This window comes from Ictidomys tridecemlineatus, chromosome 1 (assembly GCF_052094955.1).
Source record: "Ictidomys tridecemlineatus isolate mIctTri1 chromosome 1, mIctTri1.hap1, whole genome shotgun sequence".
NCBI classification, from domain to species: Eukaryota; Metazoa; Chordata; class Mammalia; order Rodentia; family Sciuridae; genus Ictidomys; species Ictidomys tridecemlineatus.
This window is the reverse complement of record NC_135477.1, coordinates 28612847-28628007: the sequence shown is the minus strand read 5'-3', so window position 1 is coordinate 28628007 and position 15161 is coordinate 28612847. Positions and strand designations below refer to the sequence as shown.

The 15161-nt window shown below is 36.8% G+C and overlaps 1 protein-coding gene across 6 annotated transcripts in view; it reads left to right on the top strand.

The window, feature by feature from the left end:
• Nucleotides 1–1234: 1234 nt before the first annotated feature.
• The window catches only part of R3hcc1l (R3H domain and coiled-coil containing 1 like), a 92184-nt gene continuing 78257 nt past the window's right edge, over nt 1235–15161 (top strand). For 2 of the 6 annotated variants that reach the window (XM_078030058.1, XM_005335248.5), the window contains exon 1: nt 1235–1362. The gene's annotated coding sequence lies outside the window, so the exon portion shown is untranslated. Of the gene's footprint in view, nt 1363–1544; nt 1690–15161 lie in introns of those variants that run through there. The other 4 variants (XM_078030016.1, XM_078029843.1, XM_078029959.1 and 1 more) reach the window with 3 other exon arrangements.

Genomic DNA, 15161 nt, shown 5'->3' with positions numbered 1-15161 from the left:
AAGAAAAAGTCTATCAACAACTAAAAATATTTTAAAAATATATTCTTGTTGAATGATTAAATCACCTGGAAAACTTTTAAAAAATGTCCATGGTCACCCAACTTACAATAAGATCTGATGTAAATCCTCATTTCCTGAGTCTTCCACCCACTATACGAAAGGGAGTGGTGGGTCTGGGATTCATATTTTGTAAAAGTCATTCAAGGTATTCACCTTCATTTCCTTTTCAATCTCAATCGAATGAAGCCCTTTAAAGGATTTTACCACAAATGTGACCTGATTAAATTTACTATTTACGTAAATTGGCTTAAGGGAAGTAGGGAGGACCCTATAGAGGTTGCCAGAGCAGTAAGGAAGTTCACCAAGTAATCAGCCAAGAAATGGTGCGGGTGGGAATTAAATCACTGGCATTTTGTGTGAAGAGGGAACAGATTCAAGAGTGAGAATAAGGGAACTAGAACAAGGGAATCTACTCAAATCGGTGACCATCTGTACAAGGGTGGAAGAGGAAGAGAGAGAGATAAATCCGGGAAGAGGGGCAGTAGTTCACTTTATAAGTTTTGTTTGTTTGGGGGTGCTGGGGCTTGAACCGAGGGCCTCATACATGATATACGAGAGCTCTATCATGGAGCTACATCTACGGCCCCCAATTTTTAAGTACTTTGTAGATGCCTGTGAGAGGAAGTTGGAAGTACAAACAGTGAGCTCAGGAGAGAAGGGGCAGGAATCTCCCCTCCCTCACCCCAGTATCAAGAGCTCTGGAGAACACCAACATTTAAAAGATGAATTAGGAAAGGAATTCTTGAAAGATATTGAGTTGGATGCCTTGAAAGGAAAAGGCAAATCTGGACGGTATTACAGAAAATAAGCGATAAGGTCCATTAACGTCAAATGACTAAGGTTTAAGTTGAGCCTGGAAATACCTCCGGTAAGTTGGCCACAGGGACTGACAGCAACAAAGACATTTTCTACGGGGGCGGAAGCTGCAGGGCAGAATGGACTGCGCACTGGGAGGAAATCGAGACACCGAGTGTACATTACTTTTTCAAGAAACTTGGCTGTGAACATAAGAGAAAACGTACAACCGAGGGGGACGGGCACAGATGTGAGCCGGTTTACAGAGGAGGGCAACTAGGGAGGCTTCTAAGGACAGGAGCGTAAACCCTCTCCGGCCCCCGTGATTTGCCAGCCCCGTCCACGTGACCCAACGAAGTGGGCGTGGCCAGGCCTCGCGTGGACTACAGCCACCAGAAGGCCTCGCGGCGCGGGGGCGGTGCTGAGACCTGGAGCGCGCTCCCACGGCGCGAGCGGAAGAGCCTGAGCTTCGGGAAGGCGGCGGAAGCGGAGAGCCACTGCGTCCCGGTAACTACGAGCCCCATTTCCCCTCGACCCTTTCGCACTCCAAGCTGGGGCTCGTTGACTCCACTTTTCCCCTCGCAGCCCGGGACGCCACTTTGTTTTTGTCTTGTGTTTGTTACCGGTATTTTCTTCCTCACGTGACGTGCAGGTCCGGCCCCCGCCCGGGGCGGAGGTTACTGAGAAACTCTTGCCCTTCGACCCTGCTGGGCCCTGGGTCCACCGAAACCCTCTGGGGGACCTTTCTGCCTTTTCAGGGGCCACATACCCGCTTTGGGGCCTCACCCTAAGCGCTCCCAGCGTGTGGGTCGTCCCCCTCCCGGGTTTCAACAGGTAGTGAGCTGGGGTCTGTGGCGTCCCCCGCAGGGCTGCGGGGGCGTGGGCGGCCTAGGCAACCCCGCGACCACCTGGGGCTACCGGTGATTTCCACGCCGAGAGCCTTGTGACAGGGTCCGGGGCTATGGGCTGGGAGTGAACGGTTTGTAAGGGAGGATGCACTTCCTTCTCTTGTGGGGCTGCCCTGGGAAAACTCTAGTCCTGTGGTCCAAGTTTTCTGCACCTGTACAGCTGCCTCTGTGTTGTCTAAGAGCAGGCGCTTTGGGTTTGGAGTCTGATGTCACGGGAGGAGTCTGGGTCTGTTGCTTACTGGACCTGTGGTCTGTAGTCGTACAGTGTTTCCTGTCGCCTCGTTTTCTTTATCTAAAAATGGGAACAGTAATCTTTCTTCCTTGTTCAGCCTTCCAGGATTTGGGGGTTCAGCAGAAGGCGATATACGTGCGAAAACTTTGGGCTCTAAATTTAGCATGTTTAAGAAATTTATAGTATAATTCAGTTTCCAGTTCAGGTCAGTTAAATTTTAGGAACTACATCTTTATGAAGCAGAGGAGTTAATAAATCGAGGGAGAGTCTCTTTGGAAACTAATATGAACCACACAAATGGTCTTGTGCTAGGTTCCCAGTGAAGAAGTGACATTAGGGCCTTACCACCTGTGGAGTCGATTTTAAACTTCATCTGGATTTTTAAGGCCCACAGGGATTTGAACTTCCCTCTCTCCAGTGCGCACACAAGTATCTGCCCCTCTTGGTCTTTTAATCTTTCTCAACACCACACAGGTATCAGCATCTGAGAAAGCACTTAAAGATCCACAAGTATGGTGTTGAACCAATGACCAATCTCTAGCAATTCTTGTGTCTTTTGCCCCTGCTGCTACTCATGCACTAAATCTAGCTCTGCTTTTTTTTGGCGGGAACAAGGCGGCGGTGCCAGGAATTGAACTTGGGGGCAGGGCACTTGACCACTGAGCCACTCCCCAGCCCTATTTTATATTTTATTTAGAGACAGGGTGTCACTGAGTTGCTTAGGGCCTCCGTTTTTTTTTTTTTTTTGATGAGGCTGGCTTTGAACTTTCCATCCTCCTGCTTCAGCCTCCCAAACTGCTCCTGGCTGTAGCTCTGCTTCTAACACAGTCCCATTAACCTGTGTGCCTATTATTCTAAATATTGTTATTTTTACCTGTCATTGGTGTATGTGCTAGGAGTTTCCGTAGAGTTAAATTCAGAATATCAATAGCCAATATTTCAGTCAGTTTTCTGACTATTGAACTCTGAGACTTAAGCAGGTTGCTCATTGGCTTATTTTTTTCCCCTCTTGTAGAGAATAGAGATTTTGCAGTCAATTCTAAAAGGGTTTTGGGTTGTAGTAATTAGATATGTTAGCTTGTATTTGTTCCAAAATTATTGATTGGAAAATACTTGAATATAGGTCAGAAAACACAGGATGGCAGTAAAGTGCTTTAGAACTGTGTACAAAGTAATAAGTTCAAATCCCAGTGTTGTGACTTACCAGTTTTCAACTTGTATGAATTAGTTGACCTCTCTGAGCCTGTTTACTCGTTTTTAAAACAGGGGTGATAACATTTGCTTCATAATGTGTCTGTAAGGATTAAATGAGGTGTATCTTTTAAGGGTTTAGTAATAAATTCTTATTATTTTGTTGCTGCTTTTATTAATTATTATGATAATAAGAAATGATGAAAACTTTAGGTATTTTCTGGAGAATAATTATCCCTAACTTACAGACTTAAAAAAAAGTACTTTTAATAGCTAGTGCAGTGGTACTTGTTTGTAACCTCAGCAGCTGGGGAGGCTAAGGCAGGAGAATCGGAAGTTCAAGACCAGCCTTAGCAAGACCCTGTCTCAAAATAAAAAGTACAAAGGACTGGGGATGTAGCTCAGTGGTAGAGCACCCCTGGGTTCAATCCCCAATACTGGTAACAGAACAAAACAACACAACTACCACCACCATCACTACCAACAACAAAAACTTCTAAATAGGGTATTTAGATTGTAGGCTTTTTTTTTTTTTTGCAGTGTTATTTATATAAAAAGAATTATAGGGGTTAGGGGTGTAACTCAGTGATAAGGTGCATGAAGCCCTGGGTTCATTTTCCCCCCCACTTTAATGCTGTTGTGAAAAAGTTTTTGGGCAGTGTTGTGATTTCTATGTTTTTAGAGATTCCAAATGTTGCTTTGTACATACTTAGTTGAAATTGGACTGGTGTTTCATTTATGATCTGTAGTGAGAATGCACTTCTGTGCTTGTAGCAGAACAATAACGTTTGGGACTCAGATATTGACTATGGTAGAATTTTATAGAACGTTTTTTCTATAAAAACTTTTATTATTTATTTTTTTAAGTTAGGCTATTTGACTTTAAATGGGTAGAGTTTTGTTTTTTTTTTTTAATTTGGCATTAGGAATTAAACCTAGTGTTCTACCTCTGAGCTACATGCTCAGCCCTTTTTAAAAAAATTTTTTTTTGAGACAGGATCTCATTATATTGCCCAGGCTGGCCTTGAACTCATGATCCTCCTGCCTCAGCCTCTTGTGTATGAATACTGGTGTATGTCACGGTGCCCAGTGACCTCATTTTGTAAAAGTGGAAACTTAGTGTCTGCTGTTGTTGTTGGCATGGAAGTGTATAATTATAAGGAGTTAGCTTAGAGAAACCAGAGAGGAAAACTTTATAGAGAAAAATGATTTGTTGGTTAAGGCAAAGTCTTAGGGTTAAGAATTGAAATATGTACTTTTACTTTCTTCAAGTGCTGCAATGGAATCAGCAGAAGCCTGTAGATTTAGATGTTCAAGAAGTCTGTTCTTTCTTTCTTTTTTTTTTTTTTGATTTGTATATCCCCTGGCTATATTCTTTTTCAGTTTCAGTTTAGTTATGAATTAGCAAGAAAACTTTTTTCCACAGCGGAATTTATAAAAAGCTATGACAATAGACAGTAATTTTCATTAGAATCTACTTTGTGTGCTATAATGTGTTTTTTTTAAACTATTTTTTTTAAAGAGAGAGTGAGAGAGGGAGAGATAGAGATAGAGAGAGAGAGAGAGAGAGAGAAATTTTTTTAATATTTATTTTTTAGTTATCGGCGGACACAACATCTTTGTTTTTATGTGGTGTTAAGGATCGAACCCAGGGTCTCACGTTTGAGGCGATTGTTCTACCACTGAGCCACATCTAACCCAGCCTATCTAATGTGTTATTTTTTCCTTAGTTTTAAACACTTTTGCTCTTTGACTCGTTTTTACTTACAAGGAATTTGAAAGGTAGACTTCACTCTCAACTGCAGAATCTGAGTAGGCATAATGAATTTTCAGTAATGACTGTGCTAGAGAGTTCTGAATAGGTGCATTCTCTTGATATCCTATGTCACTGAGGCACAGGATTCAGGAGAGGCCATACTGTATTGTGAAAATAAATTAAGCTTTGAAGTCAGTATGAGACTAGGTTCTGCTAGTCTAGACTAGGATCTGCTAGATCATTTTGAATTCCACTTCTCATCATCCATAAAACTTTAAAGATGGAAGCATGGCTGAAAAGATTTGAGATTATTTGAACTAGGCATATTCTAGTTAAACTTGGTAAAAAATAGGGATTGTTATTACTATTTTAAAGTCATAGATTTTGGTAATGCTTCACAAGATTAGTGTTTACCCAAGATTAAGGTTGTTGACTGTGACTGTGGAACATGAATTACTGAAAAGCTAATTGGCCAGCGTTGAATCTGTGACCTTGTCCTCATTATTTTCATGAGCTAACTAGTCACAAATATCTCACCAATAAATTAATTAAATGAATAAATGAAGAGGCTGGTTTATTTTTTATTTTCAGCTTGCAGCTCATTAGTCATAAGAAAATTAACTAGGGTTAAGGGAGTATAGATTTTTAATTAATTTATTAAGACTAACCCTCATACTGTGTGTAAAACTGGTGACCTACAGGATGATCTTTGACAGCTGCTAACTAGAACTATAAGTTGGTGAGTTATGTTTGTTACAGACTTCCTACCTATAGGAGAAATGAGAAGAAATAGAAGTAGGCTATTCATGTGTTGAAAGAATACCCTACACCTCTATGCTACCTACCTGAAAATGTGCTTTAGAGTTCTCTATTAATGAGCCCAGGAGGATGGATGAAGCTTGAGTGACTCCTGAGAATTTAACTGAATTTCAGAGAAATTCCAGTTGTCAGAGCATTAGGTAGGGGTAAAGTATAGTGTGTTGCTCAGCAGCAGTACTCTTGCATTTGAATAGAATTTTTCTTCTCTATCAATAAAACATAGACCAGTTTGGTGTGTTTTACTCATTGCCATGCTAGTCTGTATAGTTTCCCATTCTTCAAATTCATTCTTAATTTTATTAATATTTGTTGTTCTTCTTGTTGGTCACTTTTAATACCAAACCTGGCAGATTTGGGACAAGGGATAAAAACAGAAGCAAAGAAGTATTGTTAGAAACAACAGGTTCTGGTGTCTAGTATTGTGAAATTTCCAAATAATATGGGCTTACCTATGAACATGATATGAATTTCTGGAATAGGAAAGTGGCTGACAGTCAAAAACAGGCCAAGGTTCTGGGGCTGGGACTGGGGCTGAGGTTGGGGCTGGGGCTCGGGCTCGGGCTCGGGCTCGGGCTCGGGCTCAGGCTCAGGCTCAGGCTCAGGCTTGGACTCAGCGGTAGTGCACTTGCCTGGCATGTGTGAGGCATTGGGTTTGATTATCAGCATCACCTATAAAGAAATAAAATAAAGGTCTATGAACAACTAGAAAAATATTTTTAAAAATGTGGGCCAAAGATGTATAGCATACCTTAATATCAAATTTGCTTCTTAGAAAAGAGTCTGAATGTTTTAATATTGGCTATATTTGGGCTGTTTCAAGTTGTTTGTGATGGAACGTTAGAAGAGTAATAAAGAAGGGAAGCACTTGGCTTTAAATCCTCTCAAATTTATACTGGTGGTCCTGTTTCCATTTCTTAACTATAAAATAGGGATAATACTAACTCTTACTTCTAAAAATTAAAGGAAAAAGTAAACAATAAGGACTTGAAAGTGGGGTGGGTAACTGTAGGGGAAAGAAAGAAAGGTAGATTCCCAAAACACTGTCATACAGGAAAAAAAAACACCGTCATACAGAAACGGAAAAATCAGAAACATTGAGTGCAACAGTTTCATAGGTAGTTAGAAAGTAAGGTGATCAGATGTAAAGAGAAGGGTGGATTTAGAAGCTCAGGGTAAGAAACTAAAAACTGAAAGAAAATGAATGAGGGAAAAGCAGGAAGGTTTGATCAAGAGAGAGAGCGTATTCATTTGGTTTTGGTTATAAGGGGAGAACTTGTAAATACTTATAGTTAGGAAAGAAAAGCGGATATTAATAGTAAATCAAGTAAAATGCTTATGCAGTTTTTATTACACTATCATTTTCCCTTTAATATTAAACTTGTATATTCAACATACAACTACCAAACCAGTTTTTTACAGTCCTGTTAACTACTTATTTGACCCCTCATAGTATGTTTTTAATACATTTAAAGAAAAATAAGTCAGTGTTATTTCCTTTTTGAAATGATTTTTCTCAAAATCTAATACATGCTCACTATAGAAAACTTGGAAAATATAGAAAGCTTTAAAGGATAACAACAGAAAATACTCTTAATCTCATAATGTAAACATAAAGTAACAAGTCCCACCTTTTCAATGTTTTCCTCCAATCTTCCCCCTCCCCTCACCAGGTATTTACTAAAGTTGTGCTTTCCTAAAGGAGTAACAAAGCTGTTTATAAGTCCAAAAGTATACTATAAATTAACCATTATGGTAGTTATCTTTACATATCTATTTTGGCACTTATATACTTTCATAAATATTTGTATAACTTTATTTCCTCTCCCTATATTGTAAACTATGTAATCCATCCTATGTCTTACACTTTTAGCATAGTATTGCATATAATAGGTTCTTAGAATATACTTGAGATGAATTATTAAGCCCTCTACATAGAATCATCCTAATAACAGGCTGCCCAATTGATAAAAGCATGATATTAAGGGAGTTATGTATGTTTTAATATGAAGCCGTTGAACTAGAATAAGGGTGCTTTTTCTGGTTAGATGTTTTTTGTAGCAAGCCATGCTAATACAACATATTAATGCAAAGCAACTGTTTTATTTTGCTTTTGGATTTTGTCAAGAATCAGGACACTGTGGAGATGCTGCACTTAATTAAGCCTTAACTGGGTAAGGTGGAAAGCTGGTTCTGACTTGATGACTGGGAGCTAGAATCTTGTGACTTCTTTTCTGACATGTCTGGTGGTTGATGTTGGCAGATCTCTCCGCAAAGGCTTGGTGATAGCTTTTTTCCCAGAGTAAGCACCCTGAGAGAACCAGGTGTAAGCTGCATTACCGTTTTTTTTTTTTTTTTTGGTGGGGTTTACTAGGGATTGGACCCTGGGACACTTAACTATTGAGCCACATCCACAGCATTCTTCCCATTTTAAAAATGTTTTTTGAGACAGGGTCTTGCTAAATTGCTATGGCTTTGCTAAGTTTCTGAGGCTGACTTTGAACTTGTGATCCTCCTGTTTCAGCCTCCCTAGCTGTTGGGATTACAGGTGTGCACCACTGAGCCTTGCTTGCATTGCCTTTTTTGAGCTAGGCTTGGAAGTCATAATAGTGTCTGTCACAACTTGGCAGATCCAAGGAGAGCAGCAGTTACATGGAATCTGCTTCTTGTGGGAGGAGTACCCAATTAACCTGTAATCTCACCTCTTAGAATTGACCAATTTCAGATGTATAGTTTTTTATTTATGATTCCTAAATTATATTGTTTTGAAAATGGAAAATCTTTTTTAACAATTTTGAGGCTAACTCAGATGGTAGCAAAAGCCAATCTGTACTATGATAAGGCTATTCATGGTGTTTATCCTTTGTAGTATAACAATTCATACTTTCACAGAAATATTAATATTATTTTGTTTTTGCTGGTTCTGGAGATGTAATCCAATGCCTGGGCAAGTGCCACTAAGCTACATCCTGAGATTTTAATGTGTTTAATCATAAAGTGTTTTCTGCACCCTGGTTGGATGTGATCCAATAGATGACAGTACTTCTGTTGAGATTCATATGGTGATAACAGTGTTTGAGAAAGGTGGTCTTGGTGGTTATGTGTGTGAAATAACCTCAAGCAGGAAGACCTGAAAATATTTAGTAGTTGTGTCATTGATAGTGAGTAACATTGGGAAAGGGTCTCAGATAGGTGTAGGAGAAAGATAATGAGTTCAATTTCTAATGTTAAATGTCAGGTATTATATAACTTAAGTGGTTTAAAAAATCTGGTGCTTTAAACATTAATTAATCTCAATGAGTGCTGTCCCTTTTAATCTGTTTTTGAGGTGACACATTTATTCTAGCAAATAAATGTTCTGTGGAATTTGTCTTTTGGAACTACTTTTAGAACCAGTAGAGCCATGTAAGAAAACCAGTCTCATTACCTGATGGTCCTGTTTCTTTTCTCCCAAAGAGTATTATTTTGCTTGACCACCTATCTTATTTCCATACTTCTACCTAAGTGATTATTGGCAGTTTCTAAAAATTAATCTGCAAAGACATAAAATTTATTACCATGGAGGATAGTTAAATGATTATTGCAGTTGATGAAGATAGTAAAAAGTCTTAAGCTGTGTTAGCACCTTTGAACAAGGTTGCTAGTTATGTGCATGGCTAAAGGGTGTGTTGTAGGAGCCAGGTTTTAATGATCTCTTTAGTACATTAGTTGTGTATATTGAGCAAGTAATTTGTTTGGGTCTCATTTTCATTATTTGTAAAATGGGGATGGTGATAATACTTTTGTATTGTGGAATTGTGAGGACTAGTTCTTAGATTTAGAACAATGTTTGGTATTTATACCTATTTATTACCACCACAACTGTTGCTGCTATTGCTACCACTACCATTTCATCTGTTTATTTCTCTCGTTTTAAAAATCAGCTGTATTCCTTTATGTTATTTTTTTTTCATGTCGGTAGAATGATAGGCTGTTGGAGGTAAAATTGGAGCTCCGATGATCAGAGATATGGTCTTTTTTAAAAGACTATTTTGTCCTAGAGGTTGGTGGGAGAAGAGAAGACTAAGGATGGAGTATTCAGGAATACTCACAGTAGGGGAGTGGGAAGCAGAAAAGGAGCCTACAAAGGAACAGAGGTTGTTTAGAGAAAGAAAACGAGGAGTGTATATTAATATAGAGGTTAAATTAATTAGGATTAATTTGATTGCAACCAAGTAGCAGAGAATTAAACAGAATAGAAGTTTATTTCTCTTGTGGTGAAGAGTTCCAGCAAGTCAGTTTAGGGCTGGTATGGTTTGCCATGGATTCTGTCCTTTTCCAAAGTCTCTTTAGGGTCTACTAGAGCTCTAGCCATTTCATCCACATTCCATCCATCAGAAAGGAGAAAAAAAACACATCTGCCTCCCTTAAAAAATATTTCCTGTGAAACAAATAAATAAATAAATGAATAAATAGTGTGTGTATATATCTTATATAATAAATACACACACAACTTTTGTTCATATTCCATTGGTGAAATTTAATTACATAGCCATAGCTTGGACAATTTGGGAAGTGTATACTTTATTTGAATGGTCAGTGCCTGGGACTAAAGAATAGGAATACTCAGATAAATGTAGCTGGAAGAGGATTACAGGGTAGGAAATAGTTCATTGTCTTTAGGACAGTTTAATTCATTATTGGTAGTTCTCAGTAGAACTTCTGTAATTTTGAAATTGAGTACAAATTTATTCTTAAATTGCATCAATAGTACAGGTGAAACATCCCTAATATGAAACTCCGAAATCTGAAACACTTCTGGTCCCAAGCATTTTAGATAAGGGACACTCAACCAGTGGGTTGTTTTTAGGGTATAATCTCTTTATGAGTCCTGTGTGTATGTGTGTGTACATATGTGTATATTTCCATTTAACAATGTTGAACAAAATTATTTCACATGGCAACAATGTGAAAAATTGATGATAAGTAAGCCTCTGGTATCCCTCTTCGATTGATTTAAAGCCTGCAGTTTTTATTCAGTCCTCCATTCATTCTCCAATTTGGTTGGTTTTTGGCCAATGTTTTTAATCCATCTCTGTCTTCTTATATTACTTTTGTCACTGCTGTTAATCGTATTTCCCAAAATAGTTAAATGAGTAAATTTAATTAAATGTGTTATTTGCACTGTCACCTGATCATTAATGAATTTGTAAGTAAGGTCAGACTTACAGTCTTCATAGTATTACAGTTACTGAATTCTATCCATTAAAGTGGTACTTAAATTTTATTTTATTTTTAAGGCTTCTGTATTTTGTGTTTATACGCTTTCAATGTTAGAAATATGAAGCTCTTCCAACAAAAGATAACATTTTCCTTAGAATTTTTTGTCACTTTCATCTGAAAATGTTATAACAAGTTTGAATGAAAAATTCTTTTTTTAAGATAAAAAGAAGAGGGGCTGCGGTTGTGGCTCAGTGGTGGAGCGCTCGTCTAGCATGTGTGAGGCACTGGGTTCGATCCTCAGCACCACATAAAAAAATAAATAAACAAAATGAAGGTATTGTGTCCATCTACAATTAAAAAAGAAATCTTAAAAAAAAGATTATATGTTGCTATTTGACTTTTGTTTTTTTGAAATGATTTTCTAAATTCTTTTATCAGTAGACATAGTTTATAATAGACATAATTTAAAAAGTAAAATAGTAAAAACAAAAAAAAAAATACAGGGAGTAGTTTTTTTCTACCTTCCCTATTCTCTCTAGTCCCTAAAGGTAGCAGCTCTCAACTTCTTAAGCTGTTTCTTCTGGCATTACATATCTCTGCATTTTAACTGTATTTTTTTCTTCTGGCTTTTTACATATCTCTTCATTTTTAAAATAATTTTGTATTTATTAAACTTATGTTTAATTCTGATAAAGAATTTTATTCAAAAGTTCACTCAATTATCTTTTTTTTTAGTTTCTTTTTTAATGTAGATGACAATACCTTCATTTTGTTTATTTAATTCTTTATGTGGTGCTGAGGATCGAATCCAGTGCCGTACTTGTGCGAGGCAGATGCTCTACCACTGAGCTGCAGACCCAGCCCCTAATTTAGTTTTATTATAATGTTTGGTTAAAAGAAATAGTTAATGTTATATTTATACTATCATGCTTGTGCAAATATTATTTGCTGATAATCCGTTTTGGTTTTTTTTTTTTTTTTTGGTACCAGGGATTGAACCCAGGGGCACTTTACCACTGAACCACATCCCCAGTCCATTTTGTTTCTTATTTTGAGACAGGGTCTCACTAAGTTGCAAAGTTGCTGAGGCAGCCCTTGAACTTGTGATCCTGCTTCAGCCTCTTGAACCACTGAGATTACAGGTGTGTGCCACCATGTCTGGTCAAGACTAGAATATTCTTATGTGAAATTATACTATGTGATTATTATTATTATTTTAATAAGAAAGGTGAAGTAATAATACGGTACTTAAATGTAGTAACTAAACATCGGTCTCTAGACAGGGCATTGCTGTAGAAAAGGAAGACTGTCACATTTTTCTTGATTGTGAGCTATCGCTTGAATTTCTAAAAGTAATTTTTGGAAAAAAACACAAAAATCTTCTTTATTATATTAATACTAGAAAATACTGAGCTTGAGGAAGAAAATGAGAATCACTTTAATTCCATACCTAGAGGTAACCACTGTTAATAGTGTAGTGTATATTTCTAGTAATTTTCTATGTCTTTACCTGTGTATTCGTACATGTATATTTAAAAGGGACACACTACATTTATTTTTTTTATTTCCCCTTCTATTTTTTCACCATAAAAGTATATATTTTTTGAGAATTTTGTTTTGCACAGAATCCTAAGGGATTATATTTTCATTAAGAACATCTGACAAGTGCTATTTATTTGATTGTATCTTTTGTGCCGTGCACTGTGCTAATGTTTTTGTTTTTTAAACAGTTTTGTTATGTTGACATTATTTCAGACTATAGAAAAAAGTCTAAGAATGGTAGGTAGAATTCACCCAGATATCCCAAATGTTAGCATTTTAGTGTATTTCTTTTCTTCCTTTTATAATGTAGGTGTATACAGCTAGGTGGTGTTAAATGATGGGGATACATTCTGAGACATGCATCCATAGGTGATTTAGTCATTGTGTATACATTATAGAGTACTTACATAAACCTAAATGGTATAGGTCAATCACTTGATGTTAACTATTGAAGCAATCAAAAGACATGGTAAACTTAATGAATGTTGTTGCTGCCTATATAACTTGCTGTGTTTTACAGTAAAGTTTTTTAAGAATATACTCTAAAATGACGAAAAGTATAGTAAATATACTACATATGTATGTACCATATATAATATAGTAAACCAGTAACAGTTGTTGATAATCATCATCACATAGCACATTCTGCACATAATTGTGCACTATACTTTTGTACAACTGCAGCCCAGTAGGTTTGTTTACACCAACATCACCACAAACACACAACGCTGACACTAAGTGATAGGAATTTTTCAGTTCCATTTTTATCTTATAGGACTGCTGTCCTATATGCAGTCTGTGGTTGACCATAACATAATTATGTGGTACATGACTGTTTCTTGTGAAAGAAAGACATAGGCCTTTCCCCCTACTTTATGCCTAAATCTTTCAGCGTGCATTTTCTAAAAACAAGGACATTTTTATGTAATACTGTCAAAATCAGTAAACTAACATTGATTTAGTAATAATAATTTAATTGATATTATAATCCACAGACTTGTTTACATTTTACCCATGTTGCCAATAATGTACTTGAGAATAAAAGGAAATTCCAGATCATGGAGTGAATTCATTTTTTATTTTTTCTGTAAATCTAGAGCAGTTCCTCAGTCTTTGTTTTTTCATGACATGGATGTTTTTGAAGAGTGCAGGCTAATTGTTTTGTAGAATGTATCTAGTTAGGGTTTATCTGATATTTTCTCATAATTAGATTCAAGTTATCCAGTTTTGTCAGGAATATCACAAAACTAGTATTGTGCTTCTCAGGGCATAAGCTCAGGAGGTCCAAAATCTTGAAATATTGGTAATGTAATCTTGGATCACTTCATTAAGGTTGAATCTCCCAGGCTTTTCATGATAAAGTTACAGTTTTTCCTTTCATAATTTTTTCCCAGTTGTTTGGTATCGGGAATTGAATCCAGGGATTCTTAACCACTGAGCCACATCCCCAGCCCTTTTTATTTTATTTTTAAAATTTTGAAACAGGGTCTTGCTAAGGTGCTTAGGTCCTTGCTGTTTATGAGCCTGGCTTTTAACCTGTGATCCTCCTGTCTCAGCCTCCCTGCTGCTAGGATTAACAGGCATGCACCACCACACCTAATTCCTTTTGTAAATCTTTTTTTTTTTTTTTTGTGGCAAAATGTATATGACAAAATTTATTTTCATATTTTAACCATTTTTAAACATATAGTTCAGTGGCATTACATTCCTTTTGTAATTTCAAAACATCTCAGGAAACATACATTGAGATTTCATAAAATATCTTGCTACTCTTGATTTTAATATCTATTGATGAGGTCTGCCTGAATAATTTTCAAAATGGTTCCTAAATGGTGATTTTTCTGATTGTATCATTCTTTCTCATTTATTTATAATAGTACTATATTTATTTTTATACTCTTTCTCTGATTTGGCCATTTGGAGCCCCTTCAACTGATTCCTGTCTCCATTTGATATGCCAGTCAGTCATTCTTTAAGCACTTCTTGCTTCCACAAGAGGTATTTTAGGGTCACATTTGCACTCTCCCAGGCACAGCCCTAGAATGTTTGCTTTCTTAAAGGATCCCTTGTTCCTTTTGAGTAATGAATAGCTTTGTAAGCTATAGTCTAAATTCTGAACATCTTAGCTGCTTACTGGATATCATTGCTTCAAAGCCCTCTCAGCAGACATATATGAAATACATATATGTGATTTGTGTGTGTTTATATATACACCCATAGAACTTTTCTTGTATACTAAATGCAGTGAGTTTATACTGATACCTTTGATTTTGATCTAACAAACACTAGGATTTTATTTTGTCTTCCCCCTTCTTTCATATTTATGGCTCCATCTAACAGTGAAAATTTTTGCTTATTGGTTCAATCCTAGAATGTAAAAAAATAGTTTAAGAATTGCTAACTCCTACCATTATTTAAAGGACACCTAGTAAGTAGAGTTCAGTTTGGTTATAGTTTTAATTTTCTTTAGCTTAGGGCATATAGTCCAATCCTTCATTGTATAGTAGGGTAGTTACTTTTACAACATGGATTGAAATGTATTTTAAGTGTAAAATATGCATTAGATTTTGAAAACTTGTTACAAAACAAGGAGTGTGAACTCTGTCTTTAATATTATAATCATTTTTGCAAACTGATTGTTCCAGTAAGACCAGTTTTC